Source organism: Rhinoderma darwinii, assembly GCF_050947455.1.
Source record: "Rhinoderma darwinii isolate aRhiDar2 chromosome 1 unlocalized genomic scaffold, aRhiDar2.hap1 SUPER_1_unloc_5, whole genome shotgun sequence".
Classification (NCBI taxonomy): Eukaryota; Metazoa; Chordata; class Amphibia; order Anura; family Rhinodermatidae; genus Rhinoderma; species Rhinoderma darwinii.
In genome coordinates, this window is record NW_027461669.1 from 69318 (window position 1) to 91065 (window position 21748).

The following is a 21748-nucleotide window of genomic DNA, read 5'->3' on the forward strand; positions in this document are numbered from 1 at the left end:
GGGCCCAAAACAGTGGAAACCCCCCAGAAGTGACCCCATTTTGGAAACTACACCCCTCAATGCTTTTACCTACGGGTGTAGTGAGCATGTTAACCCTGCAGGTGTTTTGTAGAAATTAGTGTGAACTCGATGTTGCAGAGTGAAAATGGGATTTTTTCCACAGATATGTGGACAATATGTGGTGCCCAGCTTGTGCCACCATAACGAGACAGCTCTCTAATTATTATGCTGGGTTTCCTGGTTTTAGAAACACCCTACATGTGGCCCTAATCTCTTGCCTGGACAGTCGACCAGGCTCAGGAGTGAAAGGGTACCATGTAAAATTGAGGCCTAATTTGGCGATTTACAAAGTATTGGTTCACAACTGCAGAGGCTCAGATGTGAAATAATAAAAATAAACCCCTGGGAAGTGACCCCACTATGGAAACTGCACCCCTCAAGGCATTTATTAAGGGGTGTAGTGAGCATTTTCACCCCACAGATCTTTTCCATAAATGAATGCGCTGTGGATGGTGCAAATTAAAAATTTATATTTTTCCCTAGATATGCCATTCAGTGGCAAATATGTCGTGCCCAGCTTATGCCACTGGAGACACACACCCCAAAAATTGCTAAAAGGGTTCTCCCGGGTATGACTATGCCATATATGTGGAAGGAAACTGCTGTTTGGGCACGCTGTAGGGTTCAGATGGGAGGAAATGCCATTTGGCTTTTGGAGCGTGGATTTTGCTTGGTAGTAGTTTTGTTTGGAGTCTTACTGGTGTTTCCGTTTATAATGTAGGGCATCTGTAAGCCGGGCGGAGTATATAAGGGGCATAGTCAGGTGGTATAATAACGGAGTAAAAAAAAACAAAATGATCCATAGATGTGTGTTACGCTGTGAAGCAATCCTTTCTGCACAGGCCGGTGTCGCACTGATATATGGCGTCCTTTCTTATCCCCCTTTTGGTCCACACTCCGCACCTTTGCAGTTTGGGGAATTTTGCTGGGAAAGTGTTGTCCTGGTATAATACGGGCACCGTCGCTTCCAGCGGATATGTTTGGGCCCTCCCTTTCCTGGTTCCCTAATTTTAGGTCCTTGAAAAATCGCCTCTTCAAACAGAAGAAATGTTCCCCTCGGGCACAACTGCATATTTTTTTATTTCCTGACTTATTGGAGCCATAACTAATTTTATTTTTCATAGACGTAGCTATGAGGGCTGGTTTGTTGCGGGACGAGCTGTAGTTATTATTGGTACCATTTTGGGGTACATGCGACTTTTTGATCACCTTTTATCCTATTTTTTGGGATGCCAGGTAAACAAAAAAACGCAATTCTGGCACAGCTTTTTTCGTTTTTTTTTTATACAGCGTTCACCATGCGTTATAAATTACATGTTAACTTTATTCTGCGGGTCAGTCCGATTCCGGCGATACCTAATTTATAGAACTTTTTCATGTTTTACAACTTTTTGCACAATAAAATTACTTTTGTAAAAAGAATGTATTTTTTCTGTCGCCAAGTTGTGAGAACCATAACTTTTTAATTTTTTTGTCGACGGAGGTGTATGAGGGCTTGTTTTTTGCGGGACGAGCTATAGTTTTTATAGGTACCATTTTTGGATACGTGCGACTTTTTGATCACTTTTTATTCTAATATTTGTAGGGCAAAGTGACCAAAAAACAGAAACTCTGGTAACGTTTTTTACGTTTTTTTTTACGCTGTTCACCGCGTGCAATAAATAATATAATATTTTGATACCTCCGGTCGTTACGGTCGTGGCGATACCAAATACATATGGTTTATTATTATTTTTCAATAATAAAGGACTTGATAAGAGTAAAAGGGGGATTGTGTTTTATTTGATTACTTGAAACTTTTACTGTTTTCAAACTTTTATTTTGTGCACTTTTTTTTACACTTTTTTATACTTTTTTTACACTTTTTCTCAAGTCCCACTAGGGGACTTGAAGGTCCAACGGTCAGATTATTTTTTTCTAATAGATTGCACTACCTATGTAGTGCAATGTATTAGATCTGTCAGTCATTCACTGACAGCAAGCCGATTAGGCTTCGCCTCCCGGCGGGGCCTAAATCGGCTTCCGTAATGGCAGAGCAGGAGACCATTGTGTCTCCTGTTGCCATAACAGCAGTCGCCAGTCCCGATTGCCTGTCAGGGCTGGCGATCTGCTTGTAACCGCTACGATGCAGCAATCGCTTTCGATTGCTGCATCGAAGGGGTTAATGGCAGGGATCGGAGCTAGCTCCGGTTCCTGCCGTTACAGGTGGATGTCAGCTGTACAGTACAGCTGACTTCCACCGCTGATGACGCCGGATCAGCTCCTGACCCGGCGCCATCTTGCCGGCAGCTACGGAAGCCGATCAGGCTCCGCCGCCGGGCGGATCTTGACCGGCTTCGGTGCTAGGCAGACCGGGGGGCCAGTATTAGGCCTCCGGTTGCCATTGCAGCCACCGGAACCCCGGCAATTTCATTACTGGGGTTCCGATGAGCTGCAAACACCTTAAGTGCAGCGATCGCGTTTGAGCGCTGCACTTAAGGGGTTAATGGCGGGGATCGAAGCTAATTTCGGTCCCCGCCGTTACAGCCGGATGTCAGCTGTAAGATACAGCTGAGATCCGGTGATGATGGGACCGGCTCAGCTTCTGAGCCGGTCCCAAACATTTGGCGTACATGTACGGCAAGATGCGGGAAGTCAGTACTTTCCATGACGTACATGTACGGCAAATGTCGGGAAGGGGTTAAAGCATTTAATGTCAATGGCCATTCTAAGCTGAATGTCCCTGCTCTCGTCAGATCGCAGAAGTTACACAGCTTAAGGCCTCGCTAGTACCAGTGTGGGAGACTGTCTGGGAATCCGTGGTGCGGTTGACTTTTTATTATGTCGTTTAGATTTTGTTTCACAATCGATTAAAAAGGACTATGGATTAAAGCATGTAATGTCAATGGCCATTCTAAGCTGAATGTGTCTGCTCTCGTCAGATCGCAGAAGTTACACAGCTTAAGGCCTCGCTAGTACCAGTGTGGGAGACTGTCTGGGAATCCGTGGTGCGGTTGACTTTTTATTATGTCGTTTAGATTTTGTTTCACAATCGATTAAAAAGGACTATGGATTAAAGCATTTAGTGTCAATGGCCATTCTAAGCTAAATGTGCCTGCTCTCGTTAGATCGCAGAAGTTACACAGCTTAACGCCTCGCTAGTACCAGTGTGGGAGACTGTCTGTGAATCCGTGGTGCGGTTGAATTTTTATTATGTTTTGATTTTGTTTCACAATCGATTAAAAAGGACTATGGATTAAAGCATTTAATGTCAATGGCCATTCTAAGCTGAATGTCCCTGCTCTCGTCAGATCGCAGAAGTTACACAGCTTAAGGCCTTGCTAGTACCAGTGTGGGAGACTGTCTGGGAATCCGTGGTGCGGTTGACTTTTTATTATGTCGTTTAGATTTTGTTTCACAATCGATTAAAAAGGACTATGGATTAAAGCATTTGATGTCAATGGCCATTCTAAGCTGAATGTGCCTGCTCTCGTCAGATCGCAGAAGTTACACAGCTTAAGGCTTTGCTAGTACCAGTGTTGGAGACTGTCTGGGAATCCGTGGTGCGGTTGACTTTTTATTATGTTGTTTAGATTTTGTTTCACAATAGATTAAATAGGACTATGGATTAAGGCTTTTAATGTCAATGGCCATTCTAAGCTGAATGTGCCTGCTCTCGTCCGATCGCAGAAGTTACACAGCTTAAGGCCTCGCTAGTACCAGTGTGGGAGACTGTCTGGGAATCCGTGGTGCGGTTGACTTTTTATTATGTCGTTTAGATGTTGTTTCACAATCGATTAAAAAGGACTATGGATTAAAGCATTTAATGTCAATGGCCGTTCTAAGCTGAATGTGCCTGCTCTCGTCAGACCGCAGAAGTTACACAGCTTAAGGCCTCGCTAGTACCAGTGTGGGAGACTGTCTGGGAATCCGTGGTGCGGTTGACTGTTTATTATGTCGTTTAGATTTTGTTTCACAATAGATTAAATAGGACTATGGATTAAAACATTTAACGTCAATGGCCATTCTAAGCTGAATGTGCCTGCTCTCGTTAGATCGCAGAAGTTACACAGCTTAACGCCTCGCTAGTACCAGTGTGGGAGACTGTCTGGGAATCCGTGGTGCGGTTGACTTTTTATTATGTCGTTTACATTTTGTTTCACAATAGATTAAATAGGACTATGGATTAAAGCATTTAACGTCAATGGCCATTCTAAGCTGAATGTGCCTGCTCTCGTCAGATCGCAGAAGTTACACAGCTTAAGGCCTTGCTAGTACCAGTGTGGGAGACTGTCTGGGAATCTGTGGTGCGGTTGAATTTTTATTATGTCGTTTAGATTTTGTTTCACAATCGATTAAAAAGGACTATGGATTAAAGCATTTGATGTCAATGGCCATTCTAAGCTGAATGTCCCTGCCCTCGTCAGATCGCAGAAGTTACACAGCTTAAGGCCTCGCTAGTACCAGTGTGGGAGACTGTCTGGGAATCCGTGGTGCGGTTGACTTTTTATTATGTCGTTTAGATTTTGTTTCACAATCGATTAAAAAGGACTATGGATTAAAGCATTTAATGTCTATGGCCATTCTAAGCTGAATGTGCCTGCTCTCGTCAGATCGCAGAAGTTACACAGCTTAAGGCCTCGCTAGTACCAGTGTGGGAGACTGTCTGGGAATCCGTGGTGCGGTTGACTTCTTATTATGTCGTTTAGATTTTGTTTCACAATAGATTAAATAGGACTATGGATTAAAGCATTTAACGTCAATGGCCATTCTAAGCTGAATGTGCCTGCTCTCGTCAGATCGCAGAAGTTACACAGCTTAAGGCCTCGCTAGTACCAGTGTGGGAGACTGTCTAAGAATCCGTGGTGAGGTTGTCTTTTTATTATGTCTTTTAGATTTTGTTTCACAATCGATTAAAAAGCACTATGGATTAAAGCATTTAATGTCAATGGCAATTTTAAGCTGAATGTGCCTGCTCTCGTTAGATCGCAGAAGTTACACAGCTTAACGCCTCACTAGTACCAGTGTGGGAGACTGTCTGGGAATCCGTGGTGTGGTTGACTTTTTATTATGTCGTTAAGATTTAGTTTCACAATAGATTAAATAGGACTATGGATTAAAGCATTTAACGTCAATGGCCATTCTAAGCTGAATGTGCCTGCTCTCGTCAGATCGCAGAAGTTACACAGCTTAAGGCCTCGCTAGTATTAGTGTGGGAGACTGTCTGGGAATCCGTGGTGCGGTTGACTTTTTATTATGTCGTTTAGATTTTGTTTCACAATAGATTAAATAGGACTATGGATTAAAACATTTAACGTCAATGGCCATTCTAAGCTGAATGTGCCTGCTCTCGTCAGATCGCAGAAGTTACACAGCTTAAGGCTTCGCTAGTACCAGTGTGGGAGACTGTCTGGGAATCAGTGGTGCGGTTGAATTTTTATTATGTCGTTTAGATTTTGTTTCACAATCGATTAAAAAGGACTATGGATTAAAGCATTTAATGTCAATGGCCGTTCTAAGCTGAATGTGCCTGCTCTCGTCAGACCGCAGAAGTTACACAGCTTAAGGCCTCGCTAGTACCAGTGTGGGAGACTGTCTGGGAATCCGTGGTGCGGTTGACTGTTTATTATGTCGTTTAGATTTTGTTTCACAATCGATTAAAAAGGACTATGGATTAAAGCATTTAATGTCAATGGCCATTCTAAGCTGAATGTGCCTGCTCTCGTTAGATCGCAGAAGTTACACAGCTTAACGCCTCGCTAGTACCAGTGTGGGAGACTGTCTGGGAATCCGTGGTGCGGTTGACTTTTTATTATGTCGTTTACATTTTGTTTCACAATAGATTAAATAGGACTATGGATTAAAGCATTTAACGTCAATGGCCATTCTAAGCTGAATGTGCCTGCTCTCGTCAGATCGCAGAAGTTACACAGCTTAAGGCCTCGCTAGTACCAGTGTGGGAGACTGTCTGGGAATCCGTGGTGCGGTTGAATTTTTATTATGTCGTTTAGATTTTGTTTCACAATCGATTAAAAAGGACTATGGATTAAAGCATTTGATGTCAATGGCCATTCTAAGCTGAATGTCCCTGCCCTCGTCAGATCGCAGAAGTTACACAGCTTAAGGCCTCGCTAGTACCAGTGTGGGAGACTGTCTGGGAATCCGTGGTGCGGTTGACTTTTTATTATGTCGTTTAGATTTTGTTTCACAATCGATTAAAAAGGACTATGGATTAAAGAATTTAATGTCTATGGCCATTCTAAGCTGAATGTGCCTGCTCTCGTCAGATCGCAGAAGTTACACAGCTTAAGGCCTCTTTAGTACCAGTGTGGGAGACTGTCTGGGAATCCGTGGTGCGGTTGACTTCTTATTATGTCGTTTAGATTTTGTTTCACAATAGATTAAATAGGACTATGGATTAAAGCATTTAGCGTCAATGGCCGTTCTAAGCTGAATGTGCCTGCTCTCGTCAGATCGCAGAAGTTACACAGCTTAAGGCCTCGCTAGTACCAGTGTGGGAGACTGTCTGGTAATCCGTGGTGAGGTTGTCTTTTTATTATGTCGTTTAGATTTTGTTTCACAATCGATTAAAAAGGACTATGGATTAAAGCATTTAATGTCAATGGCAATTCTAAGCTGAATGTGCCTGCTCTCGTTAGATCGCAGAAGTTACACAGCTTAACGCCTCACTAGTACCAGTGTGGGAGACTGTCTGGGAATCCGTGGTGTGGTTGACTTTTTATCATGTCGTTTAGATTTTGTTTCACAATAGATTAAATAGGACTATGGATTAAAGCATTTAACGTCAATGGCCATTCTAAGCTGAATGTCCCTGCTCTCGTCAGATCGCAGAAATTACACAGCTTAAGGCCTCGCTAGTACCAGTGTGGGAGACTGTCTGGGAATCCGTGGTGCGGTTGACTTTTTATTATGTCGTTTAGATTTTGTTTCACAATCGATTAAAAAGGACTATGGATTAAAGCATTTATTGTCAATGGCCATTCTAAGCTGAATGTGCCTGCTCTCGTCAGATCGCAAAAGTTACACAGCTTAAGGCCTCGCTAGTACCAGTGTGGGAGACTGTCTGGGAATCCGTGGTGCGGTTGACTTTTTATTATGTCGTTTAGATTTTGTTTCACAATAGATTAAATAGGACTATGGATTAAAGCATTTAACGTCAATGGCCATTCTAAGCTGAATGTGCCTGCTCTCGTCAGAACGCAGAAGTTACACAGCTTAAGGCCTCGCTAGTACCAGTGTTGGAGACTGTCTGGGAATCCGTGGTGCGGTAGAATTTTTATTATGTCGTTTAGATTTTGTTTCACAATCGATTAAAAAGGACTATGGATTAAGCATTTAATGTCAATGGCCATTCTAAGCTGAATGTGCCTGCTCTCGTCAGATCGCAGAAGTTACACAGCTTAAGGCCTCGCTAGTACTAGTGTGGGAGACTGTCTGGGAATCCGTGGTGCGGTTGACTTTTTATTATGTTGTTTAGATTTTGTTTCACAATCGATTAAAAAGGACTATGGATTAAAGCATTTAATGTCAATGGCCATTCTAAGCTGAATGTGCCTGCTCTCGTCAGATCGCAGAAGTTACACAGCTTAAGGCCTCGCGAGTACCAGTGTGTTAGACTGTCTGGGAATCCGTGGTGCGGTTGACTTTTTATTATGTTGTTTAGATTTTGTTTCACAATAGATTAAATATGACTATGGATTAAGGCTTTTAATGACAATGGCCATTCTAAGCTGAATGTACCTGCTCTCGTCAGATCGCAGAAGTTACACAGCTTAACGCCTCGCTAGTACCAGTGTGGGAGACTGTCTGGGAATCCGTGGTGTGGTTGACTTTTTATTATGTCGTTTAGATTTTGTTTCACAATAGATTAAATAGGACTATGGATTAAAGCATTTAACGTCAATGGCCATTCTAAGCTGAATGTGCCTGCTCTCGTCAGATCGCAGAAGTTACACAGCTTAAGGCCTCGCTAGTACCAGTGTGGGAGACTGTCTGGGAATCCGTGGTGCGGTTGAATTTTTATTATGTCGTTTAGATTTTGTTTCACAATCGATTAAAAAGGACTATGGATTAAAGCATTTAATGTCAATGGCCATTCTAAGCTGAATGTCCCTGCTCTCGTCAGATCGCAGAAGTTACACAGCTTAAGGCCTCGCTAGTACCAGTGTGGGAGACTGTCTGGGAATCCGTGGTGCGGTTGACTTTTTATTATGTTGTTTAGATTTTGTTTCACAATAGATTAAATAGGACTATGGATTAAGGCTTTTAATGTCAATGGCCATTCTAAGCTGAATGTGCCTGCTCTCGTCAGATCGCAGAAGTTACACAGCTTAAGGCCTCGCTAGTACCAGTGTGGGAGACTGTCTGGGAATCCGTGGTGCGGTTGTCTTTTTATTATGTTGTTTAGATTTTGTTTCACAATAGATTAAATAGGACTATGGATTAAGGCTTTTAATGGCAATGGCCATTCTAAGCTGAATGTGCCTGTTCTCGTCAGATCGCAGAAGTTACACAGCTTAAGACCTCGTTAGTACCAGTGTGGGAGACTGTCTGGGAATCCGTGGTGCGGTTGACTTTTTATTATGTCGTTTAGATTTTGTTTCACAATCGATTAAAAAGGACTATGGATTAAAGCATTTAATGTCAATGGCCATTCTAAGCTGAATGTGCCTGCTCTCGTCAGATCGCAGAAGTTACACAGCTTAAGGCCTCGCTATTACCAGTGTGGGAGACTGTCTGGGAATCTGTGGTGCGGTTGACTTTTTATTATGTTGTTTAGATTTTGTTTCACAATAGATTAAATAGGACTATGGATTAAGGCTTTTAATGGCAATGGCCATTCTAAGCTGAATGTGCCTGCTCTCGTCAGATCGCAGAAGTTACACAGCTTAAGGCCTCGTTAGTACCAGTGTGGGAGACTGTCTGGGAATCCGTGGTGCGGTTGCCTTTTTATTATGTCGTTTAGATTTTGTTTCACAATCGATTAAAAAGGACTATGGATTAAAGCATTTAATGTCAATGGCCATTCTAAGCTGAATGTGCCTGCTCTCGTTAGATCGCAGAAGTTACACAGCTTAACGCCTCGCTAGTACCAGTGTGGGAGACTGTCTGGGAATCAGTGGTGTGGTTGACTTTTTATTATGTCGTTTAGATTTTGTTTCACAATAGATTAAATAGGACTATGGATTAAAGCATTTAACGTCAATGGCCATTCTAAGCTGAATGTGCCTGCTCTCGTCAGATCGCAGAAGTTACACAGCTTAAGGCCTCGCTAGTACCAGTGTGGGAGACTGTCTGGGAATCCGTGGTGCGGTTGACTTTTTTTTATGTTGTTTAGATTTTGTTTCACAATAGATGAAATAGGACTATGGATTAAGGCTTTTAATGTCAATGGCCATTCTAAGCTGAATGTACCTGCTCTCGTCAGATCGCAGAAGTTACACAGCTTAAGGCCTCGCTAGTACTAGTGTGGGAGACTGTCTGGGAATCCATGGTGCGGTTGACTATTTATTATGTCGTTTAGATTTTGTTTCACAATCGATTAAAAAGGACTATGGATTAAAGCATTTAGTGTCAACGGCAATGGCAATTCTAAGCTGAATGTGCCTGCTCTCGTTAGATCGCAGAAGTTACACAGCTTAACGCCTCGCTAGTACCAGTGTGGGAGACTGTCTGGGAATCCGTGGTGTGGTTGACTTTTTATTATGTCGTTAAGATTTAGTTTCACAATAGATTAAATAGGACTATGGATTAAAGCATTTAACGTCAATGGCCATTCTAAGCTGAATGTGCCTGCTCTCGTCAGATCGCAGAAGTTACACAGCTTAAGGCCTCGCTAGTACCAGTGTGGGAGACTGTCTGGGAATCTGTGGTGCGGTTGAATTTTTATTATGTCGTTTAGATTTTGTTTCACAATCGATTAAAAAGGACTATGGATTAAAGCATTTAATGTCAATGGCCATTCTAAGCTGAATGTCCCTGCTCTCGTCAGATCGCAGAAGTTACACAGCTTAAGGCCTCGCTAGTACCAGTGTGGGAGACTGTCTGGGAATCCGTGGTGCGGTTGACTTTTTATTATGTCGTTTAGATTTTGTTTCACAATCGATTAAAAAGGACTATGGATTAAAGCATTTATTGTCAATGGCCATTCTAAGCTGAATGTGCCTGCTCTCGTCAGATCGCAGAAGTTACACAGCTTAAGGCCTCGCTAGTACCAGTGTGGGAGACTGTCTGGGAATCCGTGGTGCGGTTGACTTTTTATTATGTCGTTTAGATTTTGTTTCACAATCAATTAAAAAGGACTATGGATGAAAAGCATTTAATGTCAATGGCCATTCTAAGCTGAATGTGCCTGCTCTCGTCAGATCGCAGAAGTTACACAGCTTAAGGCCTTGCTAGTACCAGTGTGGGAGACTGTCTGGGAATCCGTGGTGCGGTTGCCTTTTTATTATGTCGTTTAGATTTTGTTTCACAATAGATTAAATAGGACTATGGATTAAAGCATTTAACGTCAATGGCCATTCTAAGCTGAATGTGCCTGCTCTCGTCAGAACGCAGAAGTTACACAGCTTAAAGCCTCGCTAGTACCAGTGTTGGAGACTGTCTGGGAATCCGTGGTGCGGTTGACTTTTTATTATGTCGTTTAGATTTTGTTTCACAATCGATTAAAAAGGACTATGGATTAAGCATTTAATGTCAATGGCCATTCTAAGCTGAATGCCCCTGCTCTCGTCAGATCGCAGAAGTTACACAGCTTAAGGCCTCGCTAGTACCAGTGTGGTAGACTGTCTGGGAATCCGTGGTGCGGTTGACTTTTTATTATGTTGTTTAGATTTTGTTTCACAATAGATTAAATAGAACTATGGATTAAGGCTTTTAATGTCAATGGCCATTCTAAGCTGAATGTGCCTGCTCTCGTCAGATCGCAGAAGTTACACAGCTTAAGGCCTTGCTAGTACCAGTGTGGGAGACTGTCTGGGAATCCGTGGTGCGGTTGACTTTTTATTATGTTGTTTAGATTTTGTTTCACAATAGATTAAATAGGACTATGGATTAAGGCTTTTAATGGCAACGGCCATTCTAAGCTGAATGTGCCTGCTCTCGTCAGATCGCAGAAGTTACACAGCTTAAGGCCTCGTTAGTACCAGTGTGGGAGACTGTCTGGGAATCCGTGGTGCGGTTGACTTTTTATTATGTCATTTAGATTTTGTTTCACAATCGATTAAAAAGGACTATGGATTAACGCATTTAATGTCAATGGCCATTCTAAGCTGAATGTGCCTGCTCTCGTCAGATCGCAGAAGTTACACAGCTTAAGGCCTCGCTAGTACCAGTGTGGGAGACTGTCTGGGAATCCGTGGTGCGGTTGACTTTTTATTATGTCGTTTAGATTTTGTTTCACAATCGATTAAAAAGGACTATGAATTAAAGCATTTAATGTCAATGGCCATTCTAAGCTGAATGTGCCTGCTCTCGTTAGATCGCAGAAGTTACACAGCTTAACGCCTCGCTAGTACCAGTGTGGGAGACTATCTGGGAATCCGTGGTGCGGTTGACTTTTTATTATGTCGTTTAGATTTTGTTTCACAATAGATTAAATAGGACTATGGATTAAAGCATTTAACGTCAATGGCCATTCTAAGCTGAATGTGCCTGCTCTCGTCAGATCGCAGAAGTTACACAGCTTAAGGCCTCGCTAGTACCAGTGTGGGAGACTGTCTGGGAATCCGTGGTGCGGTTGAATTTTTATTATGTCGTTTAGATTTTGTTTCACAATCGATTAAAAAGGACTATGGATTAAAGCATGTAATGTCAATGGCCATTCTAAGCTGAATGTGTCTGCTCTCGTCAGATCGCAGAAGTTACACAGCTTAAGGCCTCGCTAGTACCAGTGTGGGAGACTGTCTGGGAATCCGTGGTGCGGTTGACTTTTTATTATGTCGTTTAGATTTTGTTTCACAATCGATTAAAAAGGACTATGGATTAAAGCATTTAGTGTCAATGGCCATTCTAAGCTAAATGTACCTGCTCTCGTTAGATCGCAGAAGTTACACAGCTTAACGCCTCGCTAGTACCAGTGTGGGAGACTGTCTGGGAATCCGTGGTGCGGTTGAATTTTTATTATGTCGTTTTGATTTTGTTTCACAATCGATTAAAAAGGACTATGGATTAAAGCATTTAATGTCAATGGCCATTCTAAGCTGAATGTCCCTGCTCTCGTCAGATCGCAGAAGTTACACAGCTTAAGGCCTCGCTAGTACCAGTGTGGGAGACTGTCTGGGAATCCGTGGTGCGGTTGAATTTTTATTATGTCGTTTAGATTTTGTTTCACAATCGATTAAAAAGGACTATGGATTAAAGCATTTGATGTCAATCGCCATTCTAAGCTGAATGTCCCTGCCCTCGTCAGATCGCAGAAGTTACACAGCTTAAGGCCTCGCTAGTACCAGTGTGGGAGACTGTGTGGGAGACTGTCTGGGAATCCGTGGTGCGGTTGACTTTTTATTATGTCGTTTAGATTTTGTTTCACAATCGATTAAAAAGGACTATGGATTAAAGCATTTAATGTCTATGGCTATTCTAAGCTGAATGTGCCTGCTCTCGTCAGATCGCAGAAGTTACACAGCTTAAGGCCTCGCTAGTACCAGTGTGGGAGACTGTCTGGGAATCCGTGGTGCGGTTGACTTCTTATTATGTCGTTTAGATTTTGTTTCACAATAGATTAAATAGGACTATGGATTAAAGCATTTAACGTCAATGGCCATTCTAAGCTGAATGTGCCTGCTCTCGTCAGATCGCAGAAGTTACACAGCTTAAGGCCTCGCTGGTACCAGTGTGGGAGACTGTCTGGGAATCCGTGGTGAGGTTGTCTTTTTATTATGTCGTTTAGATTTTGTTTCACAATCGATTAAAAAGGACTATGGATTAAAGCATTTAATGTCAATGGCAATTCTAAGCTGAATGTGCCTGCTCTCGTTAGATCGCAGAAGTTACACAGCTTAACGCCTCACTAGTACCAGTGTGGGAGACTGTCTGGGAATCCGTGGTGCGGTTGAATTTTTATTATGTCGTTTAGATTTTGTTTCACAATCGATTAAAAAGGACTATGGATTAAAGCATTTAATGTCCATGGCCATTCTAAGCTGAATGTCCCTGCTCTCGTCAGATCGCAGAAGTTACACAGCTTAAGGCCTCGCTAGTACCAGTGTGGGAGACTGTCTGGGAATCCGTGTTGCGGTTGACTTTTTTTTATGTTGTTTAGATTTTGTTTCACAATAGATGAAATAGGACTATGGATTAAGGCTTTTAATGTCAATGGCCATTCTAAGCTGAATGTACCTGCTCTCGTCAGATCGCAGAAGTTACACAGCTTAAGGCCTCGCTAGTACTAGTGTGGGAGACTGTCTGGGAATCCGTGGTGCGGTTGACTTTTTATTATGTCGTTTAGATTTTGTTTCACAATCGATTAAAAAGGACTATGGATTAAAGCATTTAGTGTCAACAGCAATGGCAATTCTAAGCTGAATGTGCCTGCTCTCGTTACATCGCAGAAGTTACACAGCTTAATGCCTCACTAGTACCAGTGTGGGAGACTGTCTGGGAATCCGTGGTGTGGTTGACTTTCTATTATGTCGTTAAGATTTAGTTTCACAATAGATTAAATAGGACTATGGATTAAAGCATTTAACGTCAATGGCCATTCTAAGCTGAATGTGCCTGCTCTCGTCAGACTGCAGAAGTTACACAGCTTAAGGCCTCGCTAGTACCAGTGTGGGAGACTGTCTGGGAATCCGTGGTGCGGTTGCCTTTTTATTATGTCGTTTAGATTTTGTTTCACAATCGATTAAAAAGGACTATGGATTAAAGCATTTAATGTCAATGGCCATTCTAAGCTGAATGTGCCTGCTCTCGTCAGATCGCAGAAGTTACACAGCTTAAGGCTTTGCTAGTACCAGTGTGGGAGACTGTCTGGGAATCCGTGGTGCGGATGACTTTTTATTATGTCGTTTAGATTTTGTTTCACAATAGATTAAATAGGACTATGGATTAAAGCATTAAACGTCAATGGCCATTCTAAGCTGAATGTGCCTGCTCTCGTCAGATCGCAGAAGTTACACAGCTTAAGGCCTCGCTAGTACCAGTGTGGGAAACTGTCTGGGAATCCGTGGTGCGCTTGATTTTTTATTATGTCGTTTAGATTTTGTTTCACAATCGATTAAAAAGGATTATGTATTAAAGCACTTAATGTCAATGGCCACTCTAAGCTGAATGTCCCTGCTCTCGTCAGATCGCAGAAGTTACACAGCTTAAGGCCTCGCTAGTACCAGTGTGGGAGACTGTCTGGGAATCCGTGGTGCGGTTGACTTTTTATTATGTTGTTTAGATTTTGTTTCACAATAGATTAAATAGGAGTATGGATTAAGGCTTTTAATGTCAATGGCCATTCTAAGCTGAATGTGCCTGCTCTCGTCAGATCGCAGAAGTTACACAGCTTAAGGCCTCGCTAGTACCAGTGTGGGAGACTGTCTGGGAATCCGTGGTGCGGTTGACTTTTTATTATGTCGTTTAGATGTTGTTTCACAATCGATTAAAAAGGACTATGGATTAAAGCATTTAATGTCAATGGCCATTCTAAGCTGAATGTGCCTGCTCTCGTTAGATCGCAGAAGTTACACAGCTTAACGCCTCGCTAGTACCAGTGTGGGAGACTGTCTGGGAATCCGTGGTGCGGTTGACTTTTTATTATGTCGTTTAGATTTTGTTTCACAATAGATTAAATAGGACTATGGATTAAAACATTTAACGTCAATGGCCATTCTAAGCTGAATGTGCCTGCTCTCGTCAGATCGCAGAAGTTACACAGCTTAAGGCTTCGCTAGTACCAGTGTGGGAGACTGTCTGGGAATCTGTGGTGCGGTTGAATTTTTATTATGTCGTTTAGATTTTGTTTCATAATCGATTAAAAAGGACTATGGATTAAAGCATTTAATGTCAATGGCCATTCTAAGCTGAATGTGCCTGCTCTCGTCAGATCGCAGAAGTTACACAGCTTAAGGCCTCGCTAGTACCAGTGTGGGAGACTGTCTGGGAATCCGTGGTGCGGTTGGCTTTTTATTATGTCGTTTAGATTTTGTTTCACAATAGATTAAATAGGACTATGGATTAAAGCATTTAACGTCAATGCCCATTCTAAGCTGAATGTTCCTGCTCTCGTCAGTACGCAGAAGTTACACAGCTTAAGGCCTCGCTAGTACCAGTGTGGGAGACTGTCTGGGAATCCGTGGTGCGGTAGACTTTTTATTATGTCGTTTAGATTTTGTTTCACAATCGATTAAAAAGGACTATGGATTAAAGCATTTAATGTCAATGGCAATTCTAAGCTGAATGTGCCTGTTCTCGTTAGATCGCAGAAGTTACACAGCTTAAGCCCTCGCTAGTACCAGTGTGGGAGAGTGTCTGGGAATCCGTGGTGTGGTTGACTTTTTATTATGTTGTTTAGATTTTGTTTCACAATCGATTAAAAAGGACTATGGATTAAAGCATTTAATGTCAATGGCCATTCTAAGCTGAATGTGCCTGCTCTTGTTAGATCGCAGAAGTTACACAGCTTAACGCCTCGCTAGTACCAGTGTGGGAGACTGTCTGGGAATCCGTGGTGCGGTTGACTTTTTATTATGTCGTTTAGATTTTGTTTCACAATAGATTAAATAGGACTATGGATTAAAGCATTTAACGTCAATGGCCATTCTAAGCTGAATGTGCCTGCTCTCGTCAGATCGCAGAAGTTACACAGCTTAAGGCCTCGCTAGTACCAGTGTGGGAGACTGTCTGGGCATCTGTGGTGCGGTTGAATTTTTATTATGTAGTTTAGATTTTGTTTCACAATCGATTAAAAAGGACTATGGATTAAAGCATTTAATGTCAATGGCCATTCTAAGCTGAATGTCCCTGCTCTCGTCAGATCGCAGAAGTTACACAGCTTAAGGCCTTGCTAGTACCAGTGAGGGAGACTGTCTGGGAATCCGTGGTGCGGTTGACTTTTTATTATGTTGTTTAGATTTTGTTTCACAATCGATTAAAAACGACTATGGATTAAAGCATTTAATGTCAATGGCCATTCTAAGCTGAATGTGCCTGCTCTCGTCAGACCGCAGAAGTTACACAGCTTAAGGCCTCGCTAGTACCAGTGTGGGAGACTGTCTGGGAATCCGTGGTGCGGTTGACTTTTTATTATGTCGTTTAGATTTTGTTTCACAATCGATTAAAAAGGACTATGGATTAAAGCATTTAATGTCAATGGCCATTCTAAGCTGAATGTGCCTGCTCTCGTTAGATCGCAGAAGTTACACAGCTTAACGCCTCGCTAGTACCAGTGTGGGAGACTGTCTGGGAATCCGTGGTGCGTTGACTTTTTATTATGTCGTTTAGATTTTGTTTCACAATAGATTAAATAGGACTATGGATTAAAGCATTTAACGTCAATGGCCATTCTAAGCTGAATGTGCCTGCTCTCGTCAGATTGCAGAAGTTACACAGCTTAAGGCCTCGCTAGTACCAGTGTGGGAGACTGTCTGGGAATCCGTGGTGCGGTTAAATTTTTATTATGTCGTTTAGATTTTGTTTCACAATCGATTAAAAAGGACTATGGATTAAAGCATTTGATGTCAATGGCCATTCTAAGCTGAATGTCCCTGCCCTCGTCAGATCGCAGAAGTTACACAGCTTAAGGCCTCGCTAGTACCAGTGTGGGAGACTGTCTGGGAATCCGTGGTGCGGTTGACTTTTTATTATGTCGTTTAGATTTTGTTTCACAATCGATTAAAAAGGACTATGGATTAAAGCATTTAATGTCTATGGCCATTCTAAGCTGAATGTGCCTGCTCTCGTCAGATCGCAGAAGTTACACAGCTTAAGGCCTCGCTAGTACCAGTGTGGGAGACTGTCTGGGAATCCGTGGTGCGGTTGACTTTTTATTATGTCGTTAAGATTTAGTTTCACAATAGATTAAATAGGACTATGGATTAAAGCATTTAATGTCAATGGCCATTCTAAGCTGAATGTGCCTGTTCTCGTCAGATCGCAGAAGTTACACAGCTTAAGGCCTCGCTAGTATCAGTGTGGGAGACTGTCTGGGAATCCGTGGTGCGGTTGAATTTTTATTATGTCGTTTAGATTTTGTTTCACAATCGATTAAAAAGGACTATGGATTAAAGCATTTAATGTCAATGGCCATTCTAAGCTGAATGTCCCTGCTCTCGTCAGATCGCAGAAATTACACAGCTTAAGGCCTCGCTAGTACCAGTGTGGGAGACTGTCTGGGAATCCGTGGTGCGGTTGACTTTTTATTATGTCGTTTAGATTTTGTTTCACAATCGATTAAAAAGGACTATGGATTAAAGCATTTATTGTCAATGGCCATTCTAAGCTGAATGTGCCTGCTCTCGTCAGATCGCAAAAGTTACACAGCTTAAGGCCTCGCTAGTACCAGTGTGGGAGACTGTCTGGGAATCCGTGGTGCGGTTGAATTTTTATTATGTCGTTTAGATTTTGTTTCACAATCAATTAAAAAGGACTATGGATTAAAACATTTAATGTCAATGGCCATTCTAAGCTGAATGTGCCTGCTCTCGTCAGATCGCAGAGGTTACACAGCTTAAGGCCTCGCTAGTACCAGTGTGGGAGACTGTCTGGGAATCCGTGGTGCGGTTGAATTTTTATTATGTCGTTTAGATTTTGTTTCACAATCAATTAAAAAGGACTATGGATTAAAACATTTAATGTCAATGGCCATTCTAAGCTGAATGTGCCTGCTCTCGTCAGATCGCAGAAGTTACACAGCTTAAGGCCATGCTAGTACCAGTGTGGGAGACTGTCTGGGAATCCGTGGTGCGGTTGACTTTTTATTATGTCGTTTAGATTTTGTTTCACAATCGATTAAAAAGGACTATGGATTAAAGCATTTAATGTCAATGGCCATTCTAAGCTGAATGTCCCTGCTCTCGTCAGATCGCAGAAGTTACACAGCTTAAGGCCTCGCTAGTATCAGTGTGGGAGACTGTCTGGGAATCCGTGGTGCGGTTGAATTTTTATTATGTCGTTTAGATTTTGTTTCACAATCGATTAAAAAGGACTATGGATTAAAGCATTTAATGTCAATGGCCATTCTAAGCTGAATGTCCCTGCTCTCGTCAGATCGCAGAAATTACACAGCTTAAGGCCTCGCTAGTACCAGTGTGGGAGACTGTCTGGGAATCCGTGGTGCGGTTGACTTTTTATTATGTCGTTTAGATTTTGTTTCACAATCGATTAAAAAGGACTATGGATTAAAGCATTTATTGTCAATGGCCATTCTAAGCTGAATGTGCCTGCTCTCGTCAGATCGCAAAAGTTACACAGCTTAAGGCCTCGCTAGTACCAGTGTGGGAGACTGTCTGGGAATCCGTGGTGCGGTTGAATTTTTATTATGTCGTTTAGATTTTGTTTCACAATCAATTAAAAAGGACTATGGATTAAAACATTTAATGTCAATGGCCATTCTAAGCTGAATGTGCCTGCTCTCGTCAGATCGCAGAAGTTACACAGCTTAAGGCCTCGCTAGTACCAGTGTGGGAGACTGTCTGGGAATCCGTGGTGCGGTTGAATTTTTATTATGTCGTTTAGATTTTGTTTCACAATCAATTAAAAAGGACTATGGATTAAAGCATTTAACGTCAATGGCCATTCTAAGCTGAATGTGCCTGCTCTCGTCAGATCGCAGAAGTTACACAGCTTAAGGCCTCGCTAGTACCAGTGTGGGAGACTGTCTGGGAATCCGTGGTGCGGTTGAATTTTTATTATGTCGTTTAGATTTTGTTTCACAATCGATTAAAAAGGACTATGGATTAAAGCATTTGATGTCAATGGCCATTCTAAGCTGAATGTCCCTGCCCTCGTCAGATCGCAGAAGTTACACAGCTTAAGGCCTCGCTAGTACCAGTGTGGGAGACTGTCTGGGAGTCCGTGGTGCGGTTGACTTTTTATTATGTCGTTTAGATTTTGTTTCACAATCGATTAAAAAGGACTATGGATTAAAGCATTTAATGTCTATGGCCATTCTAAGCTGAATGTGCCTGCTCTCGTCAGATCGCAGAAGTTACACAGCTTAAGGCCTCGCTAGTACCAGTGTGGGAGACTGTCTGGGAATCCGTGGTGCGGTTGACTTTTTATTATGTCGTTAAGATTTAGTTTCACAATAGATTAAATAGGACTATGGATTAAAGCATTTAATGTCAATGGCCATTCTAAGCTGAATGTGCCTGTTCTCGTCAGATCGCAGAAGTTACACAGCTTAAGGCCTCGCTAGTATCAGTGTGGGAGACTGTCTGGGAATCCGTGGTGCGGTTGAATTTTTATTATGTCGTTTAGATTTTGTTTCACAATCGATTAAAAAGGACTATGGATTAAAGCATTTAATGTCAATGGCCATTCTAAGCTGAATGTCCCTGCTCTCGTCAGATCGCAGAAATTACACAGCTTAAGGCCTCGCTAGTACCAGTGTGGGAGACTGTCTGGGAATCCGTGGTGCGGTTGACTTTTTATTATGTCGTTTAGATTTTGTTTCACAATCGATTAAAAAGGACTATGGATTAAAGCATTTATTGTCAATGGCCATTCTAAGCTGAATGTGCCTGCTCTCGTCAGATCGCAAAAGTTACACAGCTTAAGGCCTCGCTAGTACCAGTGTGGGAGACTGTCTGGGAATCCGTGGTGCGGTTGAATTTTTATTATGTCGTTTAGATTTTGTTTCACAATCAATTAAAAAGGACTATGGATTAAAACATTTAAAGTCAATGGCCATTCTAAGCTGAATGTGCCTGCTCTCGTCAGATCGCAGAAGTTACACAGCTTAAGGCCTTGCTAGTACCAGTGTGGGAGACTGTCTGGGAATCCGTGGTGCGGTTGACTTTTTATTATGTCGTTTAGATTTTGTTTCACAATAGATTAAATAGGACTATGGATTAAAGCATTTAACGTCAATGGCCATTCTAAGCTGAATGTGCCTGCTCTTGTCAGAACACAGAAGTTACACAGCTTAAGGCCTCGCTAGTACCAGTGTTGGAGACTGTCTGGGAATCCGTGGTGCGGTAGAATTTTTATTATGTCGTTTAGATTTTGTTTCACAATCGATTAAAAAGGACTATGGATTAAGCATTTAATGTCAATGGCCATTCTAAGCTGAATGTGCCTGCTCTCGTCAGATCGCAGAAGTTACCCAGCTTAAGGCCTCGCTAGTACTAGTGTGGGAGACTGTCTGGGAATCCGTGGTGCGGTTGACTTTTTATTATGTTGTTTAGATTTTGTTTCACAATAGATTAAATAGGACTATGGATTAAGGCTTTTAATGGCAATGGCCATTCTAAGCTGAATGTGCCTGCTCTCGTCAGATCGCAGAAGTTACACAGCTTAAGGCCTCGTTAGTACCAGTGTGGGAGACTGTCTGGGAATCCGTGGTGCAGTTGACTTTTTATTATGTCGTTTAGATTTTGTTTCACAATCGATTAAAAAGGACTATGGATTAAAGCATTTAATGTCAATGGCCATTCTAAGCTGAATGTGACTGCTCTCGTCAGATCGCAGAAGTTACACAGCTTAAGGCCTCGCTAGTACCAGTGTGGGAGACTGTCTGGGAATCCGTGGTGCGGTTGACTTTTTATTATGTTGTTTAGATTTTGTTTCACAATAGATTAAATAGGACTATGGATTAAGGCTTTTAACGGCAATGGCCATTCTAAGCTGAATGTGCCTGCTCTCGTCAGATCGCAGAAGTTACACATCTTAAGGCCTCGTTAGTACCAGTGTGGGAGACTGTCTGGGAATCCGTGGTGCGGTTGACTTTTTATTATGTCGTTTAGATTTTGTTTCACAATCGATTAAAAAGGACTATGGATTAAAGCATTTAATGTCAATGGCCATTCTAAGCTGAATGTGCCTGCTCTCGTTAGATCGCAGAAGTTACACAGCTTAACGCCTCGCTTGTACCAGTGTGGGAGACTGTCTGGGAATCCGTGGTGTTGTTGACTTTTTATTATGTCGTTTAGATTTTGTTTCACAATAGATTAAATAGGACTATGGATTAAAGCATTTAACGTCAATAGCCATTCTAAGCTGAATGTGCCTGCTCTCGTCAGATCGCAGAAGTTACACAGCTTAAGGCCTCGCTAGTACCAGTGTGGGAGACTGTCTGGGAATCCGTGGTTCGGTTGAATTTTTATTATGTCGTTTAGATTTTGTTTCACAATCGATTAAAAAGGACTATGGATTAAAGCATTTAATGTCAATGGCCATTCTAAGCTGAATGTCCCTGCTCTCGTCACATCGCAGAAGTTACACAGCTTAAGGCCTCGCTAGTACCAGTGTGGGAGACTGTCTGGGAATCCGTGGTGCGGTTGACTTTTTTTTATGTTGTTTAGATTTTGTTTCACAATAGATGAAATAGGACTATGGATTAAGGATTAAGGATTAAGGCTTTTAATGTCAATGGCCATTCTAAGCTGAATGTACCTGCTCTCGTCAGCTCGCAGAAGTTACACAGCTTAAGGCCTCGCTAGTACCAGTGTGGGAGACTGTCTGGGAATCCGTGGTGCGGTTGACTTTTTATTATGTCGTTTAGATTTTGTTTCACAATCGATTAAAAAGGACTATGGATAAA

General features: G+C 42.2%; 88 pseudogenes; all 88 read left to right on the top strand.

Annotated features, from left to right (window-relative positions):
• Positions 1-2754: 2754 nt before the first annotated feature.
• Positions 2755-2873, top strand: LOC142674384 (5S ribosomal RNA; annotated as a pseudogene).
• A 67-nt stretch (positions 2874-2940) lies between these two features.
• LOC142674671 (5S ribosomal RNA) lies at positions 2941-3059 on the top strand (annotated as a pseudogene).
• A 250-nt stretch (positions 3060-3309) lies between these two features.
• LOC142674652 (5S ribosomal RNA) lies at positions 3310-3428 on the top strand (annotated as a pseudogene).
• A 67-nt stretch (positions 3429-3495) lies between these two features.
• On the top strand, positions 3496-3614 carry LOC142673618 (5S ribosomal RNA; annotated as a pseudogene).
• Positions 3615-3681: 67 nt separating this feature from the next.
• LOC142673194 (5S ribosomal RNA) lies at positions 3682-3800 on the top strand (annotated as a pseudogene).
• A 67-nt stretch (positions 3801-3867) lies between these two features.
• Positions 3868-3986, top strand: LOC142673335 (5S ribosomal RNA; annotated as a pseudogene).
• A 67-nt stretch (positions 3987-4053) lies between these two features.
• LOC142673721 (5S ribosomal RNA) lies at positions 4054-4172 on the top strand (annotated as a pseudogene).
• Positions 4173-4239: 67 nt separating this feature from the next.
• LOC142673696 (5S ribosomal RNA) lies at positions 4240-4358 on the top strand (annotated as a pseudogene).
• A 67-nt stretch (positions 4359-4425) lies between these two features.
• On the top strand, positions 4426-4544 carry LOC142673433 (5S ribosomal RNA; annotated as a pseudogene).
• A 67-nt stretch (positions 4545-4611) lies between these two features.
• Positions 4612-4730, top strand: LOC142674517 (5S ribosomal RNA; annotated as a pseudogene).
• Positions 4731-5169: 439 nt separating this feature from the next.
• LOC142674573 (5S ribosomal RNA) lies at positions 5170-5288 on the top strand (annotated as a pseudogene).
• Positions 5289-5355: 67 nt separating this feature from the next.
• Positions 5356-5474, top strand: LOC142673892 (5S ribosomal RNA; annotated as a pseudogene).
• Positions 5475-5541: 67 nt separating this feature from the next.
• LOC142673336 (5S ribosomal RNA) lies at positions 5542-5660 on the top strand (annotated as a pseudogene).
• Positions 5661-5727: 67 nt separating this feature from the next.
• On the top strand, positions 5728-5846 carry LOC142673723 (5S ribosomal RNA; annotated as a pseudogene).
• Positions 5847-5913: 67 nt separating this feature from the next.
• LOC142673220 (5S ribosomal RNA) lies at positions 5914-6032 on the top strand (annotated as a pseudogene).
• A 67-nt stretch (positions 6033-6099) lies between these two features.
• On the top strand, positions 6100-6218 carry LOC142673434 (5S ribosomal RNA; annotated as a pseudogene).
• A 67-nt stretch (positions 6219-6285) lies between these two features.
• On the top strand, positions 6286-6404 carry LOC142673269 (5S ribosomal RNA; annotated as a pseudogene).
• Positions 6405-6843: 439 nt separating this feature from the next.
• Positions 6844-6962, top strand: LOC142674351 (5S ribosomal RNA; annotated as a pseudogene).
• A 67-nt stretch (positions 6963-7029) lies between these two features.
• LOC142674634 (5S ribosomal RNA) lies at positions 7030-7148 on the top strand (annotated as a pseudogene).
• A 67-nt stretch (positions 7149-7215) lies between these two features.
• Positions 7216-7334, top strand: LOC142673585 (5S ribosomal RNA; annotated as a pseudogene).
• Positions 7335-7400: 66 nt separating this feature from the next.
• LOC142674600 (5S ribosomal RNA) lies at positions 7401-7519 on the top strand (annotated as a pseudogene).
• Positions 7520-7586: 67 nt separating this feature from the next.
• LOC142674230 (5S ribosomal RNA) lies at positions 7587-7705 on the top strand (annotated as a pseudogene).
• A 67-nt stretch (positions 7706-7772) lies between these two features.
• LOC142673960 (5S ribosomal RNA) lies at positions 7773-7891 on the top strand (annotated as a pseudogene).
• A 67-nt stretch (positions 7892-7958) lies between these two features.
• Positions 7959-8077, top strand: LOC142673221 (5S ribosomal RNA; annotated as a pseudogene).
• A 67-nt stretch (positions 8078-8144) lies between these two features.
• On the top strand, positions 8145-8263 carry LOC142674385 (5S ribosomal RNA; annotated as a pseudogene).
• Positions 8264-8330: 67 nt separating this feature from the next.
• On the top strand, positions 8331-8449 carry LOC142674505 (5S ribosomal RNA; annotated as a pseudogene).
• A 67-nt stretch (positions 8450-8516) lies between these two features.
• LOC142673596 (5S ribosomal RNA) lies at positions 8517-8635 on the top strand (annotated as a pseudogene).
• Positions 8636-8702: 67 nt separating this feature from the next.
• LOC142673584 (5S ribosomal RNA) lies at positions 8703-8821 on the top strand (annotated as a pseudogene).
• Positions 8822-8888: 67 nt separating this feature from the next.
• On the top strand, positions 8889-9007 carry LOC142673207 (5S ribosomal RNA; annotated as a pseudogene).
• A 253-nt stretch (positions 9008-9260) lies between these two features.
• On the top strand, positions 9261-9379 carry LOC142673784 (5S ribosomal RNA; annotated as a pseudogene).
• Positions 9380-9446: 67 nt separating this feature from the next.
• LOC142674462 (5S ribosomal RNA) lies at positions 9447-9565 on the top strand (annotated as a pseudogene).
• Positions 9566-9824: 259 nt separating this feature from the next.
• On the top strand, positions 9825-9943 carry LOC142673444 (5S ribosomal RNA; annotated as a pseudogene).
• Positions 9944-10010: 67 nt separating this feature from the next.
• On the top strand, positions 10011-10129 carry LOC142674386 (5S ribosomal RNA; annotated as a pseudogene).
• Positions 10130-10196: 67 nt separating this feature from the next.
• On the top strand, positions 10197-10315 carry LOC142673796 (5S ribosomal RNA; annotated as a pseudogene).
• A 68-nt stretch (positions 10316-10383) lies between these two features.
• Positions 10384-10502, top strand: LOC142673357 (5S ribosomal RNA; annotated as a pseudogene).
• A 67-nt stretch (positions 10503-10569) lies between these two features.
• LOC142673536 (5S ribosomal RNA) lies at positions 10570-10688 on the top strand (annotated as a pseudogene).
• Positions 10689-10754: 66 nt separating this feature from the next.
• LOC142674515 (5S ribosomal RNA) lies at positions 10755-10873 on the top strand (annotated as a pseudogene).
• Positions 10874-10940: 67 nt separating this feature from the next.
• Positions 10941-11059, top strand: LOC142674488 (5S ribosomal RNA; annotated as a pseudogene).
• Positions 11060-11126: 67 nt separating this feature from the next.
• On the top strand, positions 11127-11245 carry LOC142674347 (5S ribosomal RNA; annotated as a pseudogene).
• Positions 11246-11312: 67 nt separating this feature from the next.
• On the top strand, positions 11313-11431 carry LOC142673808 (5S ribosomal RNA; annotated as a pseudogene).
• Positions 11432-11498: 67 nt separating this feature from the next.
• On the top strand, positions 11499-11617 carry LOC142673669 (5S ribosomal RNA; annotated as a pseudogene).
• Positions 11618-11684: 67 nt separating this feature from the next.
• LOC142673222 (5S ribosomal RNA) lies at positions 11685-11803 on the top strand (annotated as a pseudogene).
• Positions 11804-11870: 67 nt separating this feature from the next.
• Positions 11871-11989, top strand: LOC142674672 (5S ribosomal RNA; annotated as a pseudogene).
• A 253-nt stretch (positions 11990-12242) lies between these two features.
• Positions 12243-12361, top strand: LOC142673399 (5S ribosomal RNA; annotated as a pseudogene).
• Positions 12362-12626: 265 nt separating this feature from the next.
• LOC142673281 (5S ribosomal RNA) lies at positions 12627-12745 on the top strand (annotated as a pseudogene).
• A 67-nt stretch (positions 12746-12812) lies between these two features.
• Positions 12813-12931, top strand: LOC142673999 (5S ribosomal RNA; annotated as a pseudogene).
• A 253-nt stretch (positions 12932-13184) lies between these two features.
• Positions 13185-13303, top strand: LOC142674109 (5S ribosomal RNA; annotated as a pseudogene).
• Positions 13304-13370: 67 nt separating this feature from the next.
• On the top strand, positions 13371-13489 carry LOC142673607 (5S ribosomal RNA; annotated as a pseudogene).
• Positions 13490-13748: 259 nt separating this feature from the next.
• Positions 13749-13867, top strand: LOC142673745 (5S ribosomal RNA; annotated as a pseudogene).
• A 67-nt stretch (positions 13868-13934) lies between these two features.
• On the top strand, positions 13935-14053 carry LOC142673915 (5S ribosomal RNA; annotated as a pseudogene).
• A 253-nt stretch (positions 14054-14306) lies between these two features.
• LOC142673272 (5S ribosomal RNA) lies at positions 14307-14425 on the top strand (annotated as a pseudogene).
• A 67-nt stretch (positions 14426-14492) lies between these two features.
• Positions 14493-14611, top strand: LOC142673820 (5S ribosomal RNA; annotated as a pseudogene).
• Positions 14612-14678: 67 nt separating this feature from the next.
• On the top strand, positions 14679-14797 carry LOC142673724 (5S ribosomal RNA; annotated as a pseudogene).
• A 67-nt stretch (positions 14798-14864) lies between these two features.
• LOC142673782 (5S ribosomal RNA) lies at positions 14865-14983 on the top strand (annotated as a pseudogene).
• Positions 14984-15050: 67 nt separating this feature from the next.
• LOC142674371 (5S ribosomal RNA) lies at positions 15051-15169 on the top strand (annotated as a pseudogene).
• A 67-nt stretch (positions 15170-15236) lies between these two features.
• Positions 15237-15355, top strand: LOC142673959 (5S ribosomal RNA; annotated as a pseudogene).
• A 253-nt stretch (positions 15356-15608) lies between these two features.
• On the top strand, positions 15609-15727 carry LOC142674224 (5S ribosomal RNA; annotated as a pseudogene).
• A 67-nt stretch (positions 15728-15794) lies between these two features.
• LOC142674031 (5S ribosomal RNA) lies at positions 15795-15913 on the top strand (annotated as a pseudogene).
• A 67-nt stretch (positions 15914-15980) lies between these two features.
• On the top strand, positions 15981-16099 carry LOC142673577 (5S ribosomal RNA; annotated as a pseudogene).
• Positions 16100-16166: 67 nt separating this feature from the next.
• On the top strand, positions 16167-16285 carry LOC142674436 (5S ribosomal RNA; annotated as a pseudogene).
• A 67-nt stretch (positions 16286-16352) lies between these two features.
• LOC142674232 (5S ribosomal RNA) lies at positions 16353-16470 on the top strand (annotated as a pseudogene).
• Positions 16471-16537: 67 nt separating this feature from the next.
• Positions 16538-16656, top strand: LOC142674139 (5S ribosomal RNA; annotated as a pseudogene).
• A 67-nt stretch (positions 16657-16723) lies between these two features.
• Positions 16724-16842, top strand: LOC142673435 (5S ribosomal RNA; annotated as a pseudogene).
• A 67-nt stretch (positions 16843-16909) lies between these two features.
• LOC142674518 (5S ribosomal RNA) lies at positions 16910-17028 on the top strand (annotated as a pseudogene).
• Positions 17029-17095: 67 nt separating this feature from the next.
• Positions 17096-17214, top strand: LOC142673886 (5S ribosomal RNA; annotated as a pseudogene).
• Positions 17215-17281: 67 nt separating this feature from the next.
• On the top strand, positions 17282-17400 carry LOC142674352 (5S ribosomal RNA; annotated as a pseudogene).
• Positions 17401-17467: 67 nt separating this feature from the next.
• LOC142673628 (5S ribosomal RNA) lies at positions 17468-17586 on the top strand (annotated as a pseudogene).
• A 67-nt stretch (positions 17587-17653) lies between these two features.
• On the top strand, positions 17654-17772 carry LOC142673699 (5S ribosomal RNA; annotated as a pseudogene).
• Positions 17773-17839: 67 nt separating this feature from the next.
• On the top strand, positions 17840-17958 carry LOC142674442 (5S ribosomal RNA; annotated as a pseudogene).
• Positions 17959-18025: 67 nt separating this feature from the next.
• Positions 18026-18144, top strand: LOC142673828 (5S ribosomal RNA; annotated as a pseudogene).
• Positions 18145-18211: 67 nt separating this feature from the next.
• LOC142674353 (5S ribosomal RNA) lies at positions 18212-18330 on the top strand (annotated as a pseudogene).
• A 67-nt stretch (positions 18331-18397) lies between these two features.
• Positions 18398-18516, top strand: LOC142673629 (5S ribosomal RNA; annotated as a pseudogene).
• A 67-nt stretch (positions 18517-18583) lies between these two features.
• Positions 18584-18702, top strand: LOC142673223 (5S ribosomal RNA; annotated as a pseudogene).
• A 67-nt stretch (positions 18703-18769) lies between these two features.
• On the top strand, positions 18770-18888 carry LOC142673224 (5S ribosomal RNA; annotated as a pseudogene).
• Positions 18889-18955: 67 nt separating this feature from the next.
• LOC142673632 (5S ribosomal RNA) lies at positions 18956-19074 on the top strand (annotated as a pseudogene).
• A 67-nt stretch (positions 19075-19141) lies between these two features.
• On the top strand, positions 19142-19260 carry LOC142674519 (5S ribosomal RNA; annotated as a pseudogene).
• Positions 19261-19327: 67 nt separating this feature from the next.
• On the top strand, positions 19328-19446 carry LOC142673887 (5S ribosomal RNA; annotated as a pseudogene).
• Positions 19447-19513: 67 nt separating this feature from the next.
• On the top strand, positions 19514-19632 carry LOC142674356 (5S ribosomal RNA; annotated as a pseudogene).
• A 67-nt stretch (positions 19633-19699) lies between these two features.
• LOC142673630 (5S ribosomal RNA) lies at positions 19700-19818 on the top strand (annotated as a pseudogene).
• Positions 19819-19885: 67 nt separating this feature from the next.
• LOC142674490 (5S ribosomal RNA) lies at positions 19886-20004 on the top strand (annotated as a pseudogene).
• A 252-nt stretch (positions 20005-20256) lies between these two features.
• Positions 20257-20375, top strand: LOC142674364 (5S ribosomal RNA; annotated as a pseudogene).
• A 67-nt stretch (positions 20376-20442) lies between these two features.
• On the top strand, positions 20443-20561 carry LOC142674569 (5S ribosomal RNA; annotated as a pseudogene).
• A 67-nt stretch (positions 20562-20628) lies between these two features.
• Positions 20629-20747, top strand: LOC142673328 (5S ribosomal RNA; annotated as a pseudogene).
• A 67-nt stretch (positions 20748-20814) lies between these two features.
• On the top strand, positions 20815-20933 carry LOC142673569 (5S ribosomal RNA; annotated as a pseudogene).
• A 67-nt stretch (positions 20934-21000) lies between these two features.
• Positions 21001-21119, top strand: LOC142673821 (5S ribosomal RNA; annotated as a pseudogene).
• A 67-nt stretch (positions 21120-21186) lies between these two features.
• Positions 21187-21305, top strand: LOC142673921 (5S ribosomal RNA; annotated as a pseudogene).
• A 67-nt stretch (positions 21306-21372) lies between these two features.
• LOC142674005 (5S ribosomal RNA) lies at positions 21373-21491 on the top strand (annotated as a pseudogene).
• An 81-nt stretch (positions 21492-21572) lies between these two features.
• On the top strand, positions 21573-21691 carry LOC142674494 (5S ribosomal RNA; annotated as a pseudogene).
• Positions 21692-21748: the final 57 nt, after the last annotated feature.